At 39.3% G+C, this 24868-nt stretch overlaps 1 protein-coding gene across 2 annotated transcripts in view; it reads left to right on the forward strand.

Moving 5' to 3' along the window:
* FAM110B (family with sequence similarity 110 member B) overlaps positions 1 to 24868 on the forward strand; it is a 153142-nt gene that overhangs the window by 29625 nt on the left and 98649 nt on the right. For both annotated transcript variants that reach the window (XM_010386785.2, XM_030938180.1), the window contains exon 2: positions 7805 to 7903. The gene's annotated coding sequence lies outside the window, so the exon portion shown is untranslated. The remainder of the gene's footprint in view (positions 1 to 7804; positions 7904 to 24868) is intronic.

Consider the following 24868-nt stretch of genomic DNA (forward strand, 5'->3'; position numbering starts at 1 on the left):
CCACCAGGTATGTTTATCTTTAATTTGCAATTGAGTATATTTATCCTTAAAAAGCTTAGTACATTGTACTAAGCACTTATAGGTTTTTCCATCATGGCATTTTCCAGAAATTTCTATCTTGGCGTAACATTTCTTTAGCCATATATGGATTTGCTAAATGTTATTGTTTATAGAGAATCAATGAACAAAAGTGATGGGCTACATTTGAGTAAATTTAATGAAACTTTCAATGTGCTTTTCTTTTTTTTTTTTTTTTTCTTTTTTTTGTAAAACTCAGAGAAATATACAGATCTGTTTCAACTCGGTCCAAATAAAAATAAGTAATTAGAATACATAAAAAGTCTTCTCTTTAAGTTGTCTTTTTCCATAGCATGTGAGGAGCATTGCAGAGAGGTGATTTGGGTCTTATTAGTTTGAACCTCAGGAAGATGTCTCTAATTGTATAAGCCTGCCTTTTTTGGAAAGAAAAGGAAAATTTTCAGATTGTTGGGAAATCAATGATCCATAACCAAAAAGGGGATAGAAGGAACTTTATTAAGTGATTCCTCTGTGCCTGGCATTTTTACATATATTATTTTGTTGACATACATTCCTCCAAAGTAGACATTATTTCTATTTGTTGATGAAAAAACAAATTGCCCAACTTGATTTGTCCAAGGTACGTTATGAATAATAGTGGCAAGGACTTAACCCAACTCTGCCTTACTCAGTGCTGCTGCTGAACAGCCAGCCAGCATTGAGTGAGTGTGTGCCCTGTGCCTATTCCTTTGCCCACTTTTTTATAATAAATTATTATTTGATCCTCACAGTGACCCTTGCAGGAAGGGGCTATAATTACCTATTTACAGACCAGGAGGTTAAGTTAGTTACTCAAGGTCACATAGTGCCATGGAGGCAGGCTTTGAACTCAGTTGACTTCAGAATTCCAAAGAGAGTACATTAGCTAATCATTTTGGTTCTTGTACTATATCCCAACTTAAGGCAGCCTGGATCCTTTAGAGAGTTGCTCACCTTCTATCTTCTGTAGACTTATAATAATGGTATTTGCCTGGGCTTACACTATATCTGCTGCATAACCCACATTGATACACTGCAGACAGGACATAAACAACATGGCTAATTTACTGTCTTGGAATCCCACTCATTCAAAAATATCTATGAAGTGTCACATCCTGGGCCACATCCCAGTGATTAAGATAACCAGGCAGGGGTTTGTGGTTTAGTGGGGAGTTACAGCTATAACTAACCTTTATATCTGGGGCAAATGTTTTCGTGGAGACGAGCAAGGCACCGTGGGCATGAAGGGGAGAAGTGGTCAAAGCTCAAAGAGGTCAAGGGAATGTTTCTCAAAGGCAGCACTGTCTGAACTAGGGAGGCATGGGCTGAAAGTCTCCAGACTCACAGCAGGAGACAGGGGTGTTTCAGACAGTGGGTATTTCAGACAGTGGGTAGCATGTGCACAGTGGGAAGGCAAGAAGAAGCATGGCCTGATGAGAGGGTGCTGCAGTGCTTCTGAATAGCTGGAACACAGCAAATGGGAACATTGGTAGATGAGACTCCATCCATAGCGACCTTGTCTGCCATCCTGAGAAATGTTTGGCCTTGATCTTATAGGTGATGAGGAACAGTGAAAGTGTAAAAATTATAGGCGTGAGGGCAGGAGGGCATGGACGCAACTGGATATGAGAAAGATTAATTTTGCTGAAAGGCTGGTGTTGGGAGACAGGTTGTGAGGTGATGGTAATGACCTGAGTGTCACACTCAGATTAATTTAGGATGAGAGTATTACTAAATTTGTAGCTGCTCCCAGGTGTCCCTACCTTAGCAGGCAGTCCATTCAGATTTGAGATTGTTCAGTTGCCAGGATGTTCTTATCGAGCTGTATAACCTCTCTATACTTCTGCTACTCTGCTACTCAGAATGATGTCTCTTCCTCCACATGACAGGCACTTCCCTAGTTGATATGAATATTTTTAGGTCCACGTCCTGTCCACCCATGCCTTAGTTTCTGCTAGATCTTATCAACTTGGATTGGACAGGAGGTCCATGGTCTTTCCAGACTCGTGCATCATCTTAGGGACTTAGTAGTGGGGGTTTGCAACACTATACAAGATTCTGGCACCTTCAACTGGACTTTAGAAGGGGACTTGTAATGAGTACATTCACAGCATAATAGAACATCCCCTTTACGCCTGCTACATGGGTTGACCCATTGAGTACAGGGTAGTGCTTGTGTATATTTGTACTGAACGCAATGCTTCTGATAGTGCAGCCTATAATTTCACTAGCGTTTATGCCGTAGCTAACAGTTGAGTGATAAACTTGCAGGCTTTTTTCACATAACATAGTTTGAGCTTCTACTGTGGATTGTATTACTTACTTGTTTTGGATGATGAACTTTGTAAGAGCAAGGACTCTTTTTTACTTAATCTTGGTGTCCTTTTTCATCTAGTGTAGTGACTAAAACATGCCAGCCCAGCCCATCAGGAAATATGTGTTGAGTAAATGTAGTTTAATTATTATTTTGACCTGTACTTGATATTAGTACTGTAAAATTGTTCTAGCTTAGCACATTTGGAATCATGATTCTATTGTATATCATTTTAGTCATTGTCAACCTTGAATCATCTGTAATCACTTTGATAAGCCTGTCTTATATCTTGTTTATATATTATAGATAAGAGTTTCTAGTAGACTCAGAGACAAAGCCTTGTGGATGCTTAAGAGGTTTTTCCCATTTAGCATATCAAAGTGTTTTTAAGAATAGTTTTGGAGTTGATTTATAATCTGGTCTATAATTCTTCAAGTTTCCACATTGACTGTTTTTTTCTACACATTTCTTGGTCTTTGTTACCCACACAATGGGTGGGTTCAATTTCTTGGTGGTTGACAGTCCAGTGACCACAACTGGATTTAACAAGGGGATTGTATTACTTGCAAGAAGTAAGGACACCAGGATAGTTCCCAGAGCAGTGCCTTCCCTAACTGTGGTGAAAACAGGGCTTTCATTAGGCTGGTTAGCTGTCATTGTATGAAGAGGTAGAGTAAAGGCAGTGCAGGTGCAGCTGCTGGTCATGTTTCTACATATTATCAATCTTCTACATACAATCAAGCTTTTACATATGGTCATGCTTCTACATACATCATTCGTATAGAAAATTGCAAATAAACTCCTCCCCAGGCAGGGTTTTTAGTGTAGTGATGAGGAGAGTTGGTCAAAGTTTGTCTCCAACTCTGGCATCCCTGGGCCCAACTGTTTTTTGTTTTTCTGGGGTTGAGTTTCTTCTTGGAACTTTTTAAAAGAACATGAACTGAAGGTGCAACAAGGACAAGTGGGTCGTCTCTCACAGTGTTTACCCAAAAACCCAGGGACCTTGGGCTATATCTTCCCTCTCCTGTATGTCACTCTCCGTGGATTATCAAGAGTTTTAGAAAGTTTATCTTTTTACATTGAAGAAATTTATTGTAGACCAAATAGGATTAGAATATATTTTGGAAATCTATTATAAGATCACAACTTACTAGAAGTTGTAGAACAAGGGAATGATTTAGTTTCCTTGTAAGCAGTATTATTGATTATTGGTTTTTCTTTTTTGTGGTCTCCAGATACTTAGCCATCATTGATTGCTATAATCCTTATTAATTATTTGAAAATGTTGAGTACCATCCACTGAAAGAGTCCCAGGGCTTATTGAGGAAGTTTGTGAATATTAAAAGATGGGAACACTGAGTTTTTCTTAAAGCACTTTTGTGAGTTACAATATATATATATAACTAAATTTACTGATTTTAAGTGTATGGTTTAATGTATTTTCGCAAATATGGGCAGTTATGCACCCACTACCACAATCCTGAAATAGAACATCTCTATCATCCAGCATGTTCTCTGGGGCGTCTTTGCAGTCAGTCCCTTCCCCCACACTCTGACTGTGCCAATCATTGATCTGCTTTCTATTGCTCTAGTTTGCCTTTCTCTAAAATTTCATATAAATGCGATCATATGTGTAGTCTTTTGTGTTTGGCTTCTTTTCCATAGTATAATGCTCTTTAAATTGATTTACGTTGTTGTATACATCAGCAATTATTTCCTTTTCATTACTGAGTAGTATTCCCTTGTGTGATATACCGCGAATTGTTTATCCATTCACCAGTTGATGGACGTTTGGATTCTTTCAAGTTTGGGGTTATTATGAATAAGGCTTCTGTGAAAATTCTTGTGCAAATGTTTGTGTGGAATCTCTGTGTTTCAATTTTGTCTTGGGTATATACTTAGTAGTAGCATTGCTGGGTCATATGGTGTGTGCTTAACTTTATAAGCAACAGCCAAATTAGTTTTCAAAGTGCTTGTAACATTTTGAATTTCCAACAATCATTGTATGAAATCCAAGTTGTTTCGTATCCTTGTAAACACTTGATATTTTCTTTCTGAGACAGAGTTTCACTCTTGTTGCCCAGGCTGGACTGTAATGCCACGGTCTCCGCTCACTGCAACCTCCACCTCACGGGTTCAAGTGATTCTGCTGCCTCAGCCTCCCAAGTAGCTGGGATTACAGGCACCTGCCACCACGCCTGGCTAATTTTTTGTATTTTTAGTAGAGATGGGGTTTCATCATGTTGGCCAGGCTAGTCTTGAACTGCTGACTTCAGGTGATCTGCCCACCTTGGCCTCCCAAAGTGCTAGGATTACTGGCGTGAGCCACGGCACCCGGTAACAATTGATATTCTCAAACCTTTTAAAATTAGCCATCTTATTTGGTATGTAGTGGTATCTCATTACAGTTTTATTTTGCATTTCCCTGATTATGTTGAAGATCTCTTCCTGTGTTTACTTGGTATTTATTTTCTTTTTGAAATATGTTGGAAAGGACATCTTGTCCTTTTTTCTCCCTTAATATGGTTGTTTGGCACTTAGTTTTAATATCATTAGTGAGTTTATAAAAAGAAATATAAGGAAAATATTTTGTTGCTTTCACAGTTTCTAGAAAAGGGTTCTTCTTAATGGACATTTTGTTTCCTGACTGTGTGTGTGTGCATGTGTGCTTTTTTGGGCATGCGTAGAAGAGTTTTTCTGTCATCCCTTGGCTGGATTTCATTTATGTTACCTTGCTTGCTTGCATATACTCTTTATTTCCGCGGAATCTGTCAGTTCACATTCCCCAGGAAAACTCCATGTGGATTTACCAACTACCCGTCTAAAGACACACTCACAGTTACACTCTCATCCTGTGCAAACCTTAACTCCAGTGCTGCTCTGAAGGACTTCCTTGGTGACGTTCATCATCAGCCCACAGTGGGCAGGACACCATCTGGTGCTTTTCGGTTCTCATGCACCTAGCACTGTGCAGCAATCAATAATGGGAGAGTCAACACATGACTATTGTTAATAAGCTGCTGACCTGGGTGACCCAAGTGCTCTGCAGTGATTCTAGGGTTTCAGTGAATACGAATTCAGTCTGAACTGATAGATCTAATACTAAATCATTGTGAAATTCTACTTTCAAAACTGGTTATGTAAGCTTTGAGTAGAATACCTATGTTTTGCTTGAGAGACTATAAATCTACTTGAAAATGTGTTGCAGCAAACCTATGATTATGATATGACTATGAATAAGACAGGGAAACTGTATAATATTTTTGTATTAGATTTATCTAGGTTAGACAACCTAAGAATATCCCAAATTTCATTTTGGATTTCTCATGGGCATTCATATTTTAATCTAGCTTTATCGCTGGGACAAAAGGCAGAGTATGCTCTTGATAACTTTGAACAGTGGGTTATATTGACAGAAAGTTGAGTTGACTTGTGATGTAATCATGCTGAGTAGAAATGATTTTTTGTTTGTTTGTTTTACGCTAAAATAGATGAAATTGTAATCTCTTAAGAGGTTATTTAGGAAATTAAAGATCCACTATGATCTAATAGAGCACTGGATTTATACCTAGAAAATCTGGGCATCTGGAGCTGGCTTAGCTGTGTGACTTTGAAGTGGTCACTTAACCACTCTGGGCTTTCTTTTTCTCATCTGTGAAATGAGACAACAGGAGCAGATGAGATCGTTTTGATTTCACATGGCAACTTTGAAGATAAATCCAGTCTTGAAGTTCTCCATATGTGGTATTACTCCCTGTCTCAATCACAATTGAGTGACTTTTCTGTCGGTGAATTCATTCTAGTAAGTGTTCAGCTCTTTGCTATTTTCTCCCTTCAAAAGTGTGAGAAGGATAAGGCAAAAATCATGAGAAAAAATGAACAAGGATTTTAGATATAATTGTTGGCCAACACAAAAAATATTGGTTGCAAAATATTAAAATACAGAACCCTTTGCTTTGTTATTCTGGGCCACAGTCAAATCAATATTTCTCTAACATAATAACAGCACATGATTTCATTAATTTGAGTTTTTGGAAATTCCATATACCTCAGCAGTCTAATAAAATACTATCTTAAATTTCAGGTATTAAAGCAATAAAAAGAACCATGGAACTTGGAGTTTATATTTCTATTTTAATCTAAACTAGTCTACTTTATCTTCTTGTTGAACCTTGTTAGGTAATGGGACAGGAGAAAGTAGGCTGTTTTGAAAGTTTTAAGAGTGGAGACTATCAATCTTAGTTGTTATTTGGGCATTTTCAGGCTTTCTTTGTATTTTTTTGAAGCAATACAAAATCTAGGTCAGGATTTGCAGCCTTCCTAATAAATGTTTAGTGAATCATTCATTACACATTGCTCCAAAAAGGAGATGATAGTGCTGAAGATGCTGGCGTAGATCTTAATGAAGTCGTTTTTAGCCATTATCTGGAGTCCCAAATGCCTCCTTAAAATATTTTTCCCTTGGTTACTCCTATAAACCTGCAAAATATACAGTAAATCTCAATAAAGAAGATATCTATTGCAGACAGAACACTTCCTTCCCTGTGGGTTGGCTCCCACTTTCGAGTAAACAAAGACGCAGTCATTTGGACTGATGGTATCTGACAAAAGCAGATGCTGGAGGAGGAGACAGTTAAGATTTTCAGCACAGTATTTTCTTTAGCATTGCGGGCTGTCCTGATAACCACCACTTTCACGACTCGTCCCAGTATCTCCAAGTGCAGGAAAAGCAGAACATGTCCAGCAGAAGCGGCTTTCCTCCAGGAGCCTCCGTTTCTTTCCCCGTTTCCTCCAGGAGCCTCTGTTTCTTTCCCTGTTTGTAAGAAGGAGTCATGTTGTTTCTGAGTCCAGTCAGTGTTAATTTTCCCTGATAATGAAATAGTTTGTTTGGGACTGTGAGGCCATCAAGATCTGTCCTCAATGCAGGAAAAAGAAGTCCAAGACCAGCGGAAATGTTTGCTTGTTCATGACCTTGGGTCTGAACTGCATTGGGAGGACAGAACAAGCTACTGGACCTGTCCTGTGATATCTTCTCTCTTTGCAAACATGACCAATGTTTCTGGAGGACAGCGTACCTGTTTTCCTACCCGGTTTTGCAGTTGTTTGTGAGGAGGCTCCATCATTTCCTGCATGATTCTGGGAGTTAGGAGGAGTGACATGTCCTTTCTGAGAGGTTGAGTATGAAACAGTGCAAAGCCGGGGTTCCCCAGGCTCATAGCCATACACAGGCTCTTGTTTAGTTTATTTTCCATTGAATACATGAAGTTGGCCCTATACTTAGATTTTTGTTTTCTTTTAGAATCAGTTTTACAGTTTCTTAGAGCAGCTGAATTAGAAATGGGCTTTGAGGAAAAGCAATTTAATTTTGAATGATACCTTTTCATCACTTTTATTCACCAGCGTGATTTTTAATGTGTGTCTTTTTCCTTTTAGAAATCTCCAAATTAGACATCCAGAGCAGCATTCTTGTTCTTTCTACGTCTTGAATTAGAAACTACCAAGGCTCTTTAAGTCCTGAAAAGGAAATAAAAGGTAATTATGTTAAAAAGTTATTATTAAAATCATGTATAAACCTGGTTATAAAGTAAATATGATCCTTTATATGTTGAGCAGAATTTAGGTATTCTCCAATTTTTCCCACCTTTTTCATTCTTACTTTCCCTTCCCTCCTTCCTTCTTTCTTCCTTCCCTTCCTCCCCCTTCCTTTACATATATTAATTTAGCAAACTTGTGGAGTCTGCCCTGTGCTGGTCACTGTTCTAAGCACACACACTGTATTCCAACTTCCCATGCCCTGGCAGGAATGGGGAGATTGGCAAAAAACATCCTTGTAGAACTGGCTCCCCAGCCTCTGTGCCGGCTGGTGGGGGGCAGATGCTTTGCCATTGGTTTGGCTGAGAGGCTGATCCCAGCACCCACCCCACGTTTGCTATCCCACTGGCCCTGCAATGCATGCGCTTCTCCCCGCTCTCTCTGAAATTGCCTGGGTGTTTACTTGCAGTGGCTTTTTTTTCTGAGAATTCTGAATACTCAGTGGATATTTAACTTCCCCAATTGGGACTGTTAGAATTATAATCTCTCATGGGGTAAGTAAAACAGAAACAGTGTACTGTTCCCCAGCTACTGAATATGTGAATATTCTCACTGGACATGGGACCTAGTATATACATTTTTAATTACTAACATAATGTAAATGTTGCAAACAAATAAATGTTACAGATAAGTGGCACAGAATGCAACTTTCTACTCAAAAGCTGCTCTCCAGATAAAATACTGGTTAGATTTAGGTGCACGTTCTTTAATTATTTTTTTCTCCATGCACGTACTAATGTTCAGGTATTCAGTCTGTATTAAATCCCTTAACCCTATGAGTGAAAGTATTGGGGTAAAGATGACTTCATAATTTCTGGTAAATACTGGGACTTATTTTTGTTCTTGGCCTTTGTTAATCTAAATAATGATGTCTATGAGTTGGGGGCCACTGGCACACCTATTATGCACTTGGTTTATTTGATGGTGTTTTGTAATCACTTTCTAATCCAGAGCACTTACCTCCCATTGTGTTAGGAATGCATTAGTTGTTCCAGTGTTCCATAGAGAACCTGGACTCATGTGGCAAGGTGAACACCCTTATCTTGGGTGGAGGGCAGGAGTGGTAAACTTCTCCCTAAGCTGAAAACTGTGGTAAATCCACTCCAGTGTGGCTCTTGAGACATCGATTTCATGTAAAAAAATAATTTCTATTGTTATTTTAAATTCAGGAGGTGCACATACAGGTTTACATGAGTATATTGTGTGATGTTACATGAGTATATTGTGTGATGCTGAGGTTTGGGATATAAATGATCCCATCAGCCAGGTAGCAGCCATAGTACCCCATCAATAGGTTTTTCAGGCTTTTCCCACTGTTACCCCCCGCCCCAGTAGTCTCCAGTGCCTTTTGCTCCCATTTTTATGTCCATGTCTACTCAGCGTTTAGTTCCTACTTATATGTGAGAACATGCTGTATTTGGTTTTCTGTTCCTGCATTAATTCGCTTAGGATAATGGACTCCAGCTGTGTCCATGCTGCTGCAAAGTCTGTGCTTTCATTTTTCTAATGGCTCTGTAGTATTCCATGCTGTGTATGTACCACATTTTTTAAATCCAGTCCACCATTGATGTATACCTAGGTTGAGTGTATGTCTTTGCTATTGTGAATAGTGCTGCAATGAACATATGAATGCATGTGTCTTTTTGGTAGAACGATTTATTTTCCTTCAGTTATACACCCAATAATGGGATTGCTGGGTCAAATGGTAGTTCTAAGTTCTTTGAGAAGTCTCCAAACTGCTCTCCATAGTGTCTAAACTAATTTACATCCCACCAATAGTATATAATTCTTCCCTTTCCTCTACAGAAGGAGCGTAAATGATTTCAACAAACAAAACCAAATAGTCCTGTTAAAAATTGGGCAAAAGACATGCAGACACACTTCTCAAAAGGAGACATACAAGCAGCCAACAAACATGAAAAAATACTCGATGTCACTAATTATCAGAGAAATACAAATTAAAACCACAACAGGGCACCATCTCGCAGCAGTCAGAATGGCTATTATTAAAAAGTAAAAAAAATTAGTTTTATTTTTCACAGCGTCTCTATCCATTCTTAAGCTGTCAGCTGCAAGTCAGTTGATTGCCACACGTCTTCCTCCTGCTGACTGCCTCTTACTCTGGCTTCCTGCCTCCCTCCTGGGATGCCAGAGCATTGCCTCTGGTGCCTGACTCGGCTCTCCTACTACCTTTCCCTGGTAGCCTTTGTTAACCTCCCCACACGCCCTTGGAATTGAGCCCTCCCATCACTGGATGCCCACCACTATATCCCAAAACAATTTTGCCATAAAGTCCAGCAGTCCCTCCTGAAACAGACCTGGGTAACCAAGAGCCTGAGTAACAAAATCCGTAGTCCAGATCCTACTATGGCCGAGGGACACAGTGGGCTGTGGTAACAAAGGGACAGATGACCATTGAATGGACATGGAGTATCCGTCTAGACCAAGGCTGGTTATCCTGGAATGCCTAGTGCCCTGGAATGCCTAGTGCCCTGGACACTCAGAAACCCTGTCATTTGGGTCTTGTGCACTGGGTATCATTGAGTTGCCAGCTTTGAAGCAAGGCTTCTGTTTTCTTATGGTGAGTTCCTTCAGGAAAACTTGGGCAGGGAGAGTGTCCCAGGTGGATGTATCAGCTGACTTATGGGTTGGAAGGTCTGGCTCTGCCCAAACCAGTGCTGGCCCCCTTCCTGTCCATTGTTTCAGTTCTTCTCATGTCTAGTGGCAGAGTGCAGTTCTGGAAAGCCACACTCCTCAGTACTGAGGGTAAGAGTGTGGGCTTTAATGTTAGAATGACCTGGGTCAGGACCTGGACTCTGCCATGTGCAATATGTACAGCCCTGGAAAAGCTGTTTACTCGATGTGCCACCCTCTTCATCCATCAAAGCAGAATAACAATAGTGCCCAGATCATAGGAATGTGAGGTTAGGAATGTGAGTTGCAACATGAGCTGGCACATGAGAAGTGTTTGAGGTATGTTAGTAGCTTATGTACTGTGATCTTCTGCAGAATGGAGATAATACCTACTTCTGAGGGTTGCTGTAAGCATTAAATGAGGTGGTGTATATAAATACATTGTGCTGGGCAGATAGTGCATACTCTGTAACTGAGAGCCCTCCATGATAATGGTAAAGTAAAAATAGCACTATCAGCAGATGTGTTCAGAATGGGACAGACATCGTGACCCAGAGTGTGGGGGAATATCTAACAGTAGTAGGGAAGAATGGCCGCAAGTTCGGTCATCTCATCGTTAGTTTAAGTCACTGTCTAAACTTTAGTCACAAAGGCTCATTCATAAAGGCTTTGGTTATGATTGACTACTAGAGTGAATAGTCAAGGGTTATGTGTCCAAAGAACCTTTTATTCTTATTGGGGATACTTTTTAAAAGTCAGTATATTCTTGGATTTTTATGAAATTTAAAAATCAACTTAAGAATAAAGATAGTAGTAATTATTTTGTTCTCTCATTACACAATATTTTTTATCATCCTTAAATGGGAAGTATACTGGAGAATGCTCACTTATGTTATATGGTTGTTATGAAATGATTAAAGCAAGCAAATTGAAATCTAATAACGTTTGACCCTATCATATCATACCTAAATTAAATGAGGTGTATTTAACAAACTTTGGCATTCATTTTCCTCTACTTCAAACCAAAGACACATTTGAATTCTTGGTGTGTTAGAGAATTTTCTTACCATTTGTTTCACACATTTGCTTTTTGTACACTTGAAACTAATGACATTACTTGGCTTAAAAATGTCTTTTAAAGAAAAGAGTATATAATTACATAATTCACTGCAAGTCACCTTAGAAAGTGAATGTATCTGAGCCCTCCTGTCCATAGAGACCTGTCCTGTTATCTTAGCACACAGACCTGGCATTGAGCATGCTCAGTACAGATGGGAACTGAATTGAAAAAGCAGCAAAGGAATTGAAGGTGTGAAAACCCATTTGTTAGAATGCTGAGAATATGGTGACATTTCTAATTTACCTTTAGCAGTACAGTTTAAACTATAATGAAAGACACTAGTGGGAGTAACATGTGCATTTGAATGCAGTGATAGTGATACTAGTTCTTTGCTGTATGCTAAGTTTAGGATGCCGATGGGCTGGAGTCATCTGTCTCTTCTTTCCTTCTGCCCTCCTTCCCTGCTTGCCCCTTCCTCCTCCTTTTCTGACTACCCCCCACTCCTCCTCCTTATGAGATTGACCTTGTGCAAGGCCCCATGCGTTCTTGTTCTCCCAGCATTCTCTATGCAGTAGCCTGTGCCTCTATGGAGGAGGTCCTGATGCGAAGCAATAATGCCACTACACTTGCTGTTTCTGCATTTGTGACTTGTATTCCTGTAGACCCTTACATCGGTCACACACCAAGGGAAGGAGTAGGCAGTCTCTTTTTCAGAATCATGGTGGCATGTTTCTCATGCTGACTTAAGTCAACCTCTTAGAGTGGTTTTATCAGTGTCCTTTGCTACATCTTTTCTCAGCTAATTTGGGATGAAAACATTCTGCCTTTATTAACATCACTATATTCTGTCAGAGAACAGTATTACGCCTGAATTTCAACAAGTCTGTTTGCATTTCACAGGAGAGAGCCAGGCTTAGCCAGAAGTTTTATATTCTGTATGAAATCAAGACTTATCTTACTTGATAATACTCATTCCTCATGGTAGAAATCTAAAACTGAACTTGCTAAGTGTTCTTCTCTCCAACAGTAGACTTCAGCAGTCTTAAAAATCACTGACTTTTTAAAGTAAATTTGCCTTATTTCATGGCTGCCCACAGGTTAGGATTGGTCATGAGATTAAGCTGGTAGGAATAATACAGCCACCGCTCAAAATTTGTAATCATGCCAAGTGACAGTTTCCAAAAACCAAGGAGTAGTTAAGGTGCTGATCTGAATGGGATAGATTAGTGAGAACCCCCACTCTTCTTGCACATGTGTGCACATGCAAACATGTGTGCCCACAAATACACCTCCCAGAGGTGTGGTTTGATTTTGGACTTCAGCTGTTATTGAATTTGCTTCCTTATTTGCTTTAGGTATTGAGCTGACTTGAGTACCATTGAAGAGCAACCCCCTTAAGCATGAGTGTATTTTAATATGTAGTAGTATACAGTTCTTCAGTCTCTTCAAACCCTAAGAAATTGAGTTTTTCTTTTCCAAGTACGAGAGTATACTAGTTCTGTGAAATTTGGTAATACAAACTTAGATTTTCCTGGAATGAGTTTCCCTTATCGTTATCCAATCATACTTATTATTTTTTACCTTGTTTCACTGTTGGAGTAAAGGGAAAAAACATCGGATGGTGTGTTCTGGTTTTTCAGATTGTTTGAAAACAGCAAAGTATTGATAGACCTTTCATGTGTTAATGCCGTTAAGGTACAAGTATGTTAATTTTTTTTTTTTTTACATAGTCTATAAGCTGATCAACCTGCAACCTACTATCTATAGTAAATGCATTCTTATTGTTACATAGGATTATCTTTTTAAAAACAGTACTTTTAGTGACTTGAGGTTTTTGCATATTATATAATTTTTATTTGCCTTCTCTCTAAAAGGAAGTTTTTTATTTTTATTTTTTTTTTATTTTAGTTAAAATGTTCTCCAATTTGGAGCTTAGAATGGTGACTCATGCCTATAATCTCAACACTTTAGGAGGCCAAACTGGGAGGATTGCTTGAGGCCAAGAGTTTGAGACCAGCCTGGCAACATAGTGAAACTCAGTCTCCACAAAAAATAAAATAAAATAAAATAAAAATTATCCTAGTGTGTGGTGCACGCCTATAACCCTAACTACCCAGTAAGCTTAGGCAGGAGGATTGCTTGAGCCCAGGAGTTGGAGGCTGCAGTGAGCTGATAGCGCCACTGCAGTCTAACCTGAGCGACAAAGACTGTCTCTTTAAAAAAAAAAAAAAAAAGTTTTCTAATTTAGGTTACATACATCAGTCATGTTGATGAAATTCTTTTTTCACAAAAAGTATTGTTCACAATCTGTTTAGTTTTTTTAGTGGCATCTCTTTTCAGTGAGTACTGTCTTTGGCAATGTTTTCTGACTTGTTTCCTAACTTAATTAGAATTGGAAAACAGCCGTTACTTTTCTCTCTTTCTCTTTGTTGTCTGGGGCCCTCATACCTGACTATCTTGATTTTTGCTTTCTCCTTCCCCCCACTGCAGTTAAGGCTTCATCTCTGAGGCTACTTTTCTTTGTTTGGAGTCTGTCAGCTGAACAGATAGGCATCACCAATGTGTGACACAAGCAGGGACTGTCTGGGTTTGAAATGCAAGATGTATTGTACTAATGAATTCTAGATTGTTCTGCTTTAGTAGCTCACCCAATTTTTGTTGCTTTAATCTTCAAAAGGTACGACTGGGATACTTGTATTCCTGTAGACCCTTACATCAGTTACACACCAAGGGAAGGAGTAGGCAGTCTCTTTTTAGGATACTTGCACCTATTGAGAAAGCTTGTGGTCCTCTCCCTGAGTGATTGCTGATAACGTAGAAATGCATGGTAGCCTCTTTTCACTTAAAAATTAAGTATCAGGTACTGCTTACTCTAGATGAGGTTACAGAGCTGCCATCACTCCTCATCATCAGCCCTGGGACCATGAATGATGACTGTTCTCTTGGTTCAGAGCTGTGTTGTATTTTGCATATGGAATCCTGGAGTGTTGAAGACAGAGATGTTGCATATTTAATTTTAACTCCTTGATTTTCAGAGGAGAAAGCAGAGATCATTTCACAATTGCCTTCATGTAAATAGTTATAAGAATGCAGCAAAGATATTCTTAGTATAGCTATTCTTCATGCAATTAAAATATCTGTGAAAATTACCTTTAATCCCAGCACATTGGGAGGCCAAGGCAAGTGGATCACTTGAGGTCAGGAACTCGAGACCAGCCTGGCCAACGTGGTGAAACCCCATCTCTACTAAAAATGTAAAAGTTAGCCGGGTGTAGGGGCATAGGCCTGTAATCCCAGCTACTTTGGAGGCTAACGCAGGAGAATCATTTGAACCTGGGAGGCAGAGGTTGCTGTGAGCCAAAATCGCGTCACTGCACTCCAGCCTGGGTGACAGAGTGAGCGAGCCTCTGTCTCATATATATATAAAAAAAGAAATCTCTGAAAAGTAACAAGTACCTCAAATTATGTTAAAATTGATCAGCTCTCTCTACCCACCCTTCAGATCCACTTTATCTGGGGCCCAGAGAAGAGCTTGGCATTCAGGAATTTCCTAAACAGCTGTGTGTTTGTGTTTGCTCATTCATTGGTTCCCTTAAGAAATGTATTCTGGGCACTTGCTGTGCGGTACCGGAAAGACGTGGCTCTTGATTGAGAAGCACATAGTTAACTCACCAGAGTTGTTATCTGATCCCATATTTCTTTACATTTAGCATTTGACTGAGCCAGCAAGATTTGTGTTTTTGATAGAATTCCCTGAAGGAGCTGAGGAGAGCATATCAGCCTGAGGTAGAGGCTATGAGGGCATTTCCCTGGGGCCAGGTTGCCGGGGGCCCAGCCTGGGCTGGCACTCATAGGGCCCCTCCTTGCTGGCCCTACTGAGCCCAGAGTCATTGTCATTCTCAGAACCTCCTGTGTTTGGGTTATGCTAAAAATGTAGGGAGCTCTCTTACATCAGCCTTAATTTGACTGGAAGAGGAAACTCGTTTCCTGCAAAGTCCCTGTTTGGCTCCTTGCTGGTTGGCTGAGGCAGGCGAGTCCACCCTGGAGTACCACAGGCCTGTTCCAGGGGCCAAGAAGGTCTTTGTCTCCAGCTCCATTTTCTTACTCTTTGCTTTTGAACTTCTCACCATCCATGTAGAAAAAGTCTCATACATGTGGGATCTCACTGAGTTTATAGGGTGTTGAAATTTCACTCACTAGTACTCTTCTCATAATTTAAAAAAGTCATTTAAGAAGTTATATCTGTTGAGTAGGCTGTGTTAGGAGCCGCTCCTGTCTATGGGACAGTAGGAAGTACAGCAGGAATTTCAGAACCAAATTTCAGATCTGCCCCCTGATAGTGGTGGTTTGAGTCACGTAGAGTGAGGTTAGCCTCCGCCTCTGAAGGTCAGTTCTTATATATATTTAAACATGCACACGTACACACATATACACACATATTAGAGACAGGGTCTCACTCTCTTGCTCAGGCTGGAGTGCAGTGATGTGATCATAGCTCACAGCAGTAACCTTGAACTAACTCCTGGTTGCGAACAGTCCCACCTCAGCTTCCCAAGTAGCTGGGACTACAGGCATATGCCACCATGCCTGTGGAGATGGTGTGGTCTCTAATTTTTAAATTTTGAATATTTAAATTTTTTTAAAATTAAAGGTTTACATCTTTTATATTTTTAATTTTTTTTTTTTTTTAATTAAATTTTTTGTTTGTAGAGGCAGCCTCTCACTGTGTTGCTCAGGCTGGCCTCGAACTCCTGACCTCAAATGATCCCCCAACCTCAGCCTTCCAAAATGCTGGGATTATAGGCGTGAGCCACCGTGCTTAGCTGAAAATGGGAAAATCTTAATTGCCCATGCACACCTCACTAACATAGCCAGGTGAAGGGAATGTTTACCACTGTTTCAATCTAAAATGTGATAATAGTTCCTACTCTTCTTCTATGTTACCTTTCTGTCCACATCTGAAACATCCAATCATGACTATGTACCATCCGTGGTCCTCATTAATTAATTGATGGTGATATTTTAGCCAACATGTCAGCAAATGTGCTTTGCTGATTCTGTCTCCCCCATCCCCAACAATTTGATTTGTGGTTATTCTGTATCTACTGCCTGTGTGGAGTGAGCCACAGTCACTGGAAATCATAACACATGGGGGCTCTTGTTGCCAGGTAGGGAAGGTAAATGCACTAGCCTGCATGGTAAAATTCACTCACTACAGTGGTAATCAGCTGTCACCAACTTGTGACATTGATGCCTTGCGTTGCACTGATTGGTGGAGGAAGAATGGGGGTCATCAACACTTACTGGTGTTAACCATCTGCTAAGTAAGGACTTACTTAAGACTAGTGCATGTATTTCTGTTCTCTGAATTTCAGCTGTAGGACTCAATAATCACTTAACTACCAGATGGTTGACAGACAGCTGACTTCTGCTGTCAGTCAGGAAGCAGTGCTAGGAATTGAAATTATTTCCTTGCACTCTGATTTTTCTTAGATAAAATAAGCAGGGGTCTAGCTTCAGTTTTTAGTGGGATATAGCCTTGGGTACAGTGCATAAACTCTCCAAACCTGTTTCCTCCTGTTTACCATGTAAAGGCTGAATAAAATAGATTTTCATTTCTCTGTTTTCATAAGGCGTAGAATTTTTAATGTGACTATTATAATCAGGCAAAAATTTAGAACAAGTACTGTTATTGGACAGAAATCTCCTATTTCATCTTTTCAGATTCCACACATGTGATCCAGTATATGGTACTAATTGCATTTGTGATGAAGAAATTCTAAAATCACAGATGTTGATTAATTTAAAAATGGAGCATATGCATTTTTATTAAGCTGTTGAGTTACAGGGTTTGGGCTCCTCTTCCTGATTTTCTGGCGCAACCCAGCGGTGATGAGAATTGTAAGTGCAATGTCAGCATCATGCAGAGATGAAATGAGGGGACCCATTTGTCTTTTGGCTGCTTTTGCAGAGATTCTTTTATACAATGTATCTATTTCTAGTTTAGTCAGAACTCTAATTTACCTGGATTTTTTTGTGATACAAACTTCAGTTGTAACTTCAGTTTGTATCACAATAAGATGTATACAATAAGATGGGTCTCCCCATCTTATTTCTTCCAAGAGAACTAGTTAAGTGATTGGTTGCAGGAGGTACTGTGGGACATTTGGATACAGTTAGATAATGTGTGCACCATCATGTGCCAACATTTTATGAGTAGGACTGCGCTTTTCTAGAATTGCTAGATGTAGGTGTGAGTGAAGCTTGAATGTTGCATATATTTAATTCTCTTCAAAAATATGTTTCTTGTGTATGTTGTGTTTTCTACTATCTAAAACTGTAATCCACATCAGAACTGGTTATCAAATCTCCTGGGATGCTTGCATAAGAATTGAAATAGATAAAAAGCATCTGCAAGTTAACATGCCAGGCATTTTTCTGGTTTCTAGCGGTCCCACTTCACACTGTGGGAGTAGTCCTGGCTGCCTCTAGCCTGGGAAACTTTGCATGGTGCTTTCATCTTTGTAACACTTCCTTCTCTCTCTGACAGCACCAGGAACAGGGCCTGTTTGCACTGCAGTGAATGAGATAATTTTCCAAGGTGGGAGTGCAATGCACCAGGGATTAGCTGATATTTAAAGAACATGAATGAAAGCAGCAAACACCTCACCAGGGCGGGCCGCATGAACCTTTGGGCAGTTATTCCCTTGTAGGATTTGAAGTTTTATTCGCAGCTGATTAGGTAAACTGGAGTCATTTGTCCCCTAGGTGCATCCCTACCTGCGAGGAGAGGTGGCCAGTAAATGTCAGCTGAGGCACCGAAGGCTGCGATGCACCAGCCCGGTGCCCTGTGAGGACGGCCTAGTGGAAACACTCAGTGCATGCGAGTTTACTTTTCAAAACTAGTGATTACTTCAAGTCAGGGATTTTAACTTTGTCAGAAACTTGAGTTGTAAAAACAGATTGGTCTCCTGAAAACTTCCCTGTCAATCAAGAGCCTTCATTTTCAATCTGGAATACATCACTAATTCTTAGACCCCTGACCTCTTTTGGCTTTGATTTTTTTACAAAATCTAAAGCAATATATAACCAATACGAAATCTAAACTCTTACAGAGTTTGCTATTGCCAGGCACTGTTTTAGCTATTTTACATGTATTACCTCATCTAATCCTCATAACAGCTCTGAGGTAGATTCTGTTATTGTGCCATTTTATAGATGAGGAGACAGGCATAGAGAGATGAAATAATTTGATCAGGGTCATACAAGCTAATTAGTAGTGAAGCAGGTACTTGCATCCAATCAGACTGATTCTAGAATTCCCTTCTCTTGACTGCTATACTATACTGTCTTCAAAAAATGTAATGCAGATCTCCCTTATTTCTTTGCATTTGGCTTGACTGTGTGAATACACATTTCCTCTTTTATGGGAGATATTTGAACCAATGAATGTGAATACTATTTTTCTGGGCTTAGATACGTTTTGGGGAGCTTGAATAACACACCTCATCTATGCTACTTGTGAATTACTTTCTAGAGCAGCATGAGTTCATACCTAGATACATGTGTTCTCAGAGGCACTACATATACTCATACAAGTGAATAATGTGCAATCATAGGGGTGCCACTTACATAGACTACCATGGTCATGATGGCCCTGACATTGTGCAGTGTGCAGCCTATGCAACTGTCTGTGCAGCCGTTTAAAAGCTGCCTGCCAGCCTCATTTAGGTAACTTTCAGGAACATACAGAAAACGAATATACCTCTGGTCATAGTTCATGCTTTATAGGCTTACCTCAGTGCATCAAAGCTACCTTTCAGTTAAAAATGTATGAATGAAAAAATAAAAAATATGATATAGAACATGTCTGTATATTAAAATATCCATGTAAAAGCAGCAGCTACCAGATAAGTAAAGAAGCTGTTAGGGTGGCAGCTGAACAGTCAAAGTAAGTACCTGTACTCATTTCTAATTTAGATGGACCTTCGTAGCCAGACTGTGGATGTTACACTTAACAGAATCATCAGCCTTGTAACTTTGCAAATTAGACACTGACACAATAGAATCAGAAAATAAAAACCAAATGGAAATATTTCAGCTGTCATTTAGCTTGAAACGAGCAAAACTCGCTCACACATCAGATTTCAGGGATTCATGGATGCTCTTTAATGAAGTACAGGTTGTGGTTAAAAATCAGGCAACACTTGGAAATTTTTATGAGACAGGCAGAATACTTTATGGATGAAGTGAAACAGAGCCCTCAAACTGTTTTATCAGTTAAAGATATTCAGTAGTACATGGGTTATGTAGCATTTATACTACTTAGTTTTAGGAAATAATGAGTTAACTGGCTAAAATAAAAAGCTCTCTTTTTAAGCAGCTTTAATTAGGTAAAAGTCAATGCTTAATAGTCTGTTAAAGCATTATTTTAAAAATTAGTGAAGTGGAATTAATTGTAAGCTAACAGTCTTAAGCTGGTGTGGTGTAGGTCTCTGCAATTATGATGGTTATTGCCACCTTTATTAAGGGAAGAGGGCTAGTACAGGGCATGATGTGGAGTTCAGAGCACACTTGAATTCTATTCCCTTAACTGCTCACAGCAGGGCTGCATGCATCAGCAGTCATCAGGGCTGTAGCAGGGTGTCAGCAAAGTGACAGATAACCACACTCTCTTGCTACTGTGTCACTCTTCAGTTAGAAAGTTGAGTATTGATAGTAGGATGAGGATTTAAGCATCTTGAGGGCGGGAAGATCCATCTGTTTCTTGACTGCTCTATCCCCAGGGCCTGGCACTCAGTGAAATCAATGAACTGTTTTCTGATCTGACTGCATGCATACTCTGTGTACTCATGAGGCATAGGTCTGTTTCCGTGAACAGCTTTACTGTATGTGATGTCTTTTAATGACTCGGACTTCTTTTATATTGTACTTATTTTTGTTTTATATTGTGACCTTGAGGCCAGTTAGCCACCCAAGTTTCATCTGACAGACATGTTTGGTAGTTGATTATAGCAATTAAAGTTTTATCTGTTGGTTAAAATTCAGAAGTTATCAGCCATCTGTGAAAACCACTGCACTATCGACCACAGACCAAGGAGGATTTTCATCTAATGAAAAACAAAGAAATTATATTAAGATCCTAATACCAGAAGGCGGGCATTCGGAGAATGTCTTAGTTTGCTCAGTATACCTTAGGCTAAGTAATATATAAACAACAGAAATTGATTGCTTATGGTTTTGGAGTCTAAGATCAAGGCCTCAGCAGAGTTGGTGTTCAGTGAGGGCTCCTTCCCCATAGATGGTGCCTTCTATGGAGGGTCACAGGCGGAAGGGACAAGGCAGCTCTCCGGGGCTCTTTTGTAAGATCCTGATCAAAAGCACTGATCCCATTCACGAGGGTGCAGCCTTTGTGACCTAATAATCTCCCAGAGGCCCCACGTTCTAATACCATCACCTTGCTGATTAGGTGAATTGTTTTTCTGCTGTGATCTTTTTGTTAACGTAAGAATCATTTCAGTAACATAAAATATGATAGTCATTAAGCATGGTGGCCAAGTTAGCATTATCGTATTAGCTCTAATTAGCTGTAATTGAATGTTTATATTTTATGCAGTTGTCGAAACCAACCTTTACTATATATATTAATACACAACTGTGGACTTTAAAAGTGTTAGTAATTCAGTCTTCTAGGACTCCTGGATTCTCAGAAATCGTTTGCACATATTTTTTGTCATTCTGAAGAGTACTCATTTCACAGATGAAAAAACTAAGGCACAGAGCGGTTGTGTGGGGCCCAGGAGTTAACTATCAAATGTAACTGAAGACTCATGATTCCATGTATTGTATTCTTTCTAGTCTACAGTACTGTGTATACCAAGAATCCTCATTAAATACAACATAGCCACCCATTAGCAAACCTGAGATAACCAGAAAGCCTTAGTTATATGTACATAGGTATATAATTTCTTCCTTGCTGGGGCAACCTTTGGAACTCCCTTAGGGCAGGAATCTAAGAAGAAAATCAATGTATCCCTCTTACCATAGACAAAGCAACATTTCTTAATTTTCAACTTGTATCCTCTGCTCCTGCTCTCACTTATTTTGTGAGAAGAGTCATTGATGCCAAGTCAGGCCACCATAATGGCTACTTTTAATTACTGCATCTCCAGTCTTACACTAGACCTTGCCATTCTATGTGATGGTAGAGGGGTCACACCTTACTGTAGTGACTGTAGTGCAGTTGTATGTGCAATGTTTGGTTGTTTTATGAATGTTGGAGAGAATTTGTACTGTAGGACACAGGGTCTTAAGGTTTTATGTGTTGGGCTGAGGATCCCATTTATATATATGGCAGATTTCTAGAGCTGATGTTGACAGCCATAATGTTAACACATTTTCAAAGCAAAGAAAGTTGGATGGAAGAGTTATGAAGAGAAAATATTGGTGATGATAGGGGGCACTTCCAAACAATATTGAAAATAATATTCCAGGAGAGAATTTGATTAGGTACAAAATGCAAACTGAGTACACTGCTTTCCTATGAAAACAGTGAAGCCTCTTTACTAAGAATGAGATATCCTGCTTTTTTGGAAGCAGCGGCATGAGCATTCTGCAGGATTTCAAATAGTTAAATAATTATTACGCCTTGGCCCAGGAGTCAGCCTGTCTGCAAAGAAGAAGCGAATATTAAGTACCTGAAGCCTTTGCTCTGAGATCTGTGTTGGGGGAGGATATTTGTAGTAAGATTTGGGTCTAGGGGATGCATTCATAAACTATAGAGGTATGTGAACTATGCCTGGAAGCTGCCATTTTTGTTTCCTCTGGAAGTTCCAGAGTAGAAGGAACCATCATAGTCTCCACCCATTACCTCAACAGCATCCCTGAACTACATCTGGGCTATAGTTCCAGCAACTGACCAGAGGCACTCTGTACCTCATCAAATTATAGTTAATCTTCCTTTTTCCTTTCTCTCTCTCTGACTTATATAAATCAAGTATAGTCCTTAGTAAATATCTGAAGAGGGAATTTCCTATTAAATAGGAATAGTAATAGAGGAATTCTATCTGTACAGTTTATACTTGTTTTGGTAAATGACTGATCTCTTGTAAAACTTGAGAGCTTTTTCTGGGCTATTCAGTGTGCATAATGAATATTGATATCTTAGGGCTTTAAAAAATAGCTTCCTTATGTAGGAGTTAGTGTGCTTGGAGACCAGTTTGAGAATTTTGAAAAAAAAATTTAATGTCAAAGTAGGATTTAATTTAAACTTTAGCGTCTTCATCTTAACCCTCTTTCAACTTCTCCAGAACTGTTATTAGCATAAAAGCTTAATGATTTACATCTGAAGGTTATGTATGTACTGAGGAAATTCAGTGTTGATTCTAAATACTTCTTAGTCATCCTTAAACCCAGCTTGAAGCTCTAGGGTGCTTAAGCGTAGCTCATTATTACAGAAGTAAGTCATCAGTGAATTGTTTGGCAAACAGCAGTTTGTAGTGGTTTTTCTCTAACTTAGCCTCTTTCAGAAGTGTCTGCATTTTTCAGGAAAACTATCTGTTCGTATTTTGAGGATAAAAATAGCATTGAAGGTACTTTTAGTGCAGCTTTGCTGGGGCTATTTTGGTGGTCCTGAATTTTTTTTATTTTAAAAAGGAATATTAATATTGGTCTCCCCATTATACTTCGTGGAATTCCTTACCTGCTGATACCTGACACCCTTGCCTCTGTGGGGGAGTTTCCCATTATTGGGGTTTCCTCAGGCCCCAACCCTCCCGTCTCTTCTGCCTCCCCTCCTCCAAGGCATTGGTGTCTTCCTAGCTTGATCATCTGCCCCTTCCTTTCCCCTGCCCTCCTTTCCTTTTTAGTTGTGGTGAAAAACATGATACAAAATTTACCATCTTAATCATTTCTAAGTAGATAGTTCTCAGGGGTGTTTTGTTATTGTTTTATATTATGAATTTTTAATTTTAAAATGTTCACATGTTTATTAGCTGCATCTCTACAGCCAAGATCTAACCTACTTCAGGGCTTGGGCCACATGTTGTCCTTCTCACTACATTCAGTCAATGCATCCATTATGTGCCTGTTATTTCTAAGCACTCTGTTTTCCATTCCTGACTTTCTTGAGCACATAGCAGATGTTAAACATCTGATCACTGAGTTTCAGAAATTTTTTTTTAGGAATGATTTTCAGTGGTAGAATTTGAAAACAGCTTGTGTGAGTAGTCATAGCTCATTCTTTCAAAAATAAATGCCAAATAAGAATTGGATTATCATGGGGAAGTCTCTCACTTAAGAAAAATCATTGTAGAGTAATACCGATTGAGATTTTCATTTCCTTTCAGCAGGACTGGTAGGATAGATACTGTGTGTGTGTGTGTTTTCTTAAACTATAATGTTGATTAGTTTCTTTTTTAATTACTCTGCCATCTCAAGAATACATTTATTGTCATTTTAGATTGCTGGGTCAGGAATGAAAGTTTGAGTGTGTTTGATTTCAGTCCTGAACTCTCATATATTATGTTTCTGGGGAGTGAGCTTTGTTTTAATATAACTTTCTATTTGGGGGATTTTAGAAGTTAATGCATAAAATAGTGTTCCCTTTGCATGAATGGATGAAATTTTGTGGTGTTCAAACTGTTGTATTAGAGATGTGAATGCCTAATCATAACATATTAAATTCTGTCAACTATCTTTCATATTTAAACAGGTTACCATGGATAGAAATATTTCTTGAAAAGCTAGTCTTTTTTTTTTTTTTTTTAATGTAGTTGCTCACAGTCCTTAGGCGCACAGCAAATGCCAGAACTGCCCTAATTAGATCAGATGTTTCTCATTAGCTTGTAACAGTCTTGGATGGATGGATGGACGGATGGATGCATAGCAGATGGATTGACCCAGTCTAGACACTTTAATCGACCCCTCGCCACTGTCACACTACACATATATAACTCCCTGGCTACACTGAATCTTAAAGACTACACATACCACTAATATTGTACTGATTGAAATTGCTCATTTCAATTCCTAACAGACTGTGTCTGTCTTTCTTAATAGCCCGTGAATATCTGCAGAACAAGGACTGACTTACCTGTTTTGTTAGTGCCTAGCATGGAGTAGACACAGAACAAGTGTCTATAAATTGAAGTAACAAAGTGTGATGGCTTATGAAAGCAAAATCAGATGCAGAATATTTGTATATTTTATTT

Source organism: Rhinopithecus roxellana, chromosome 9 (assembly GCF_007565055.1).
Source record: "Rhinopithecus roxellana isolate Shanxi Qingling chromosome 9, ASM756505v1, whole genome shotgun sequence".
NCBI lineage: Eukaryota > Metazoa > Chordata > Mammalia > Primates > Cercopithecidae > Rhinopithecus > Rhinopithecus roxellana.